This window comes from Halyomorpha halys, unplaced genomic scaffold (assembly GCF_000696795.3).
Source record: "Halyomorpha halys isolate HHAL.00 unplaced genomic scaffold, Hhal_1.1 Scaffold927.1, whole genome shotgun sequence".
NCBI lineage: Eukaryota > Metazoa > Arthropoda > Insecta > Hemiptera > Pentatomidae > Halyomorpha > Halyomorpha halys.
Genome location: NW_027107562.1, coordinates 59,229 through 62,236, shown reverse-complemented (window position 1 = coordinate 62,236; position 3,008 = coordinate 59,229).

The following is a 3,008-nucleotide window of genomic DNA, read 5'->3' as shown; positions in this document are numbered from 1 at the left end:
GAACATCATGGGTGATGATGGTAGTTAGTTTTTATTTAAAGTTGTCTAATCCTCACGTCATCAGTCACAATGGTATTGAAACAATTTTGTCTATACAAAAATATATACATAAAAATACTATTCAAAAACAAAACAAGGATATAAAAAATTGTAATAATGTAAACATAAATAAATAATAAGGTTTTTTTAAAAATGTTTTGGAAAAAATTCTATAAGAAAATAGTTAAGTAATTAACATATATAGCAGATTGTAACTATTATTTATAATGTTTAATATTAAGAAGTATATAATATGAATGTTCTCAATTTTTGAGTTTAAGATAAGGAAACAGATTACATACACTAAGAGTAAAATGAGTGGTCAAAATTACTATTTTTTTCACATTTTACAATACATAATATAGAATGAAATAGGAATATATTCAACTAAAAAACAAAATAAGGTTAGAAAAAATAAAGAAGTTGAAAATATTGAGGAAGCTATACTTACTCATGATTTTTTTTTTAATGAATTAATAACAAATAAATTAATTCAATTATTTTGCAAATACTAACCAGAATCAACCATAAAAATCTGGTGTATGCATCACACTATTTTCACTTCTTTTTTTTTAACTCAAGTTTCACCTTTGTTTTTGATGAGATTCATGGGTTGGAGGTATGTATACAACGATGTAGCTGTATCAACATGGAACCATGTTCCAATGACCAACAATGACCAGAGGGTTTTACGCCTTTAAGCAAAAAATCAACATCAACAATCAACATGGAACCAAAAGATTCTGTGAACCTTTTTATTTATTTGGCTTAGAGTGATTTATTATTTATATACTATAATATATTATTAATGGAATTAACTGTTTTTTTCCCGACATGGTTTATTCTGATTTTGTTTCGAAAACAATTCTTAATGAACTACCAATAACTCTAGCCTCTACTGAAAGTAACGGAGAATACTACTCCAGTGGTTAATGTTTTAATAGTAATATTAGTGATAAAATTTTATATATTACTTTTAAATTCAAATACAATCTATTTCTCAGTTTATGTTTTTGTCTTTTAATGCAATATTTAGCCCTGCCTTTATAAAATATAAAATATTGGTGCTGATCCAAAAAACAATCTTAGTTATATCGAATACTTGAGGTATGATCCAGAAAACAATCTCAGTTATATCGAATACTTGAGGTGTGGAGATGGTAAAAAGGGGAACAATTCATTTTTTGTTGGTTCACCCTTATCTCTCTAAAACGCATTGAATGCAATCTAATTTTACACTCATTGTTGGGATTGAGAATCAAAGTGGAATAAACCCATTACTAAAAAGGCTGCATATGTCACCAAAGTATATTTTCAATTAAAATAAATAAGAATAATTAAAAAACAAAACAAAACAAAATTTGCTATGAAGCCATCATGAGGTACAATAGAAATGGACTCAGCTTAATTAAGTTAAATTTAAAAAAAAATTAAAATCTCTATCACTAGATTTAGAGTCACGGGGTTAGTACTTTGAATGGAATTACTGTTTTGTTTTTTTACAAAAGTTAAACAAGGAGGGCGATTTGTTCAAGATCATGTTCAACTCCCAGCTTTTCCCCCAATTAAGGGTGCCTACTTTATAGGGGCTGGGTTATAACCTGAGTGCCGGATGTGAGTAGTACAGTGCCTTATCCACTGAACTACCCTGCTCCTACAGCTTAATTAAATAGCACAAGTAATAATAGGCATGCCTGATGGTGACTTTTTGCCGTAATCTTATTGTAATAATATATTTTATATATAATCTTTACACTTTCTTGAGACTGGTTATTATTGTATAAATAAATAAATTTTATCAAATATTAGTCTCAAAACTATTTCTTTCTTTAAAAGTATGACGTTTCAGCCATCCTCAAGGACAATCTAATTACAATTTTTGAACCACATCATTTAAAAAAAACAACTTTATGCAGGCTTTCATGACTTTAATAACTTAGGCAGGACAGCCTAGATAAAATTATTTTTTAAAATGATGTGGTTCTAAAATTGTATTAAGATACAATAGGATGGCCGAATTGGCCAAAACATCAGACTTATAAAGAAATAAAAATAGTTTTGAGACTAAAATCGGATAAAATTTATATATTTAAACAATAATAACCAGTCTCTATATATATTTGGTGAGAATTTCTGTAGTCTTTTTATTATCATTAATACTATTTTGAACTAAAAAATTTATTAAAAATAGAGATAAGTTCCTGTTTTTTAAAAAAAAAACCATTGAGACCATCAAATGGATTTTCGGAGGTGTGCATGATTTTTGAAAAAACAAAATTAAAATACTTTTTGGATATTCTTATAAAAAAGACATCTTGAAAAACCACATGAAATTCCTTTTTTTTTTTTTAATTTATTTTTCTTATAATTGATTGATATTAATATTTAATAATTAAAATAATGTAGGTTTTTAATGGTCATGAGTTTTTTTTTCTGGTTGATTAACTTTTTTTCAATTTCCCTGGCAGAAAAGGATAAATTTAATTTATTTAAAAAATTGATATTTTGAAAAACTTTACAATATTTTACAAATCAATTTCTGGTGTAGTTTAAAAGCTACTGATTCAATAATATTGTGATTTCTTTAAAAAAATTTAAGTATTAATTTATCCTCTTTTACATCACAAGATTTATAAAAATAAACATTAAATATTTTGTTGATGATCTAAATGAATTATCTAAAGACTGATATGTGCTAAATAACAGAGTATGAAAAAAAAATTTAATAAGTTAAGAGATTCAATCAGAAATATTGGGAATATACGGTAAAACAACATAATCAAAATCTAATTCTTCACACTATCAATGCCTAATTGAATCAACTGATTTCCGCCCGTTTTTCCCAATTGCAAATAAATCGAGTTAAACTTGTACCTGTGGCAACATTCCAAGCTGTTTCGCATTAAATTTAAATATTTCAGTGTTATAGGAAATGGTAGTTTATTTTATTAAACATGTCCATGGCATAC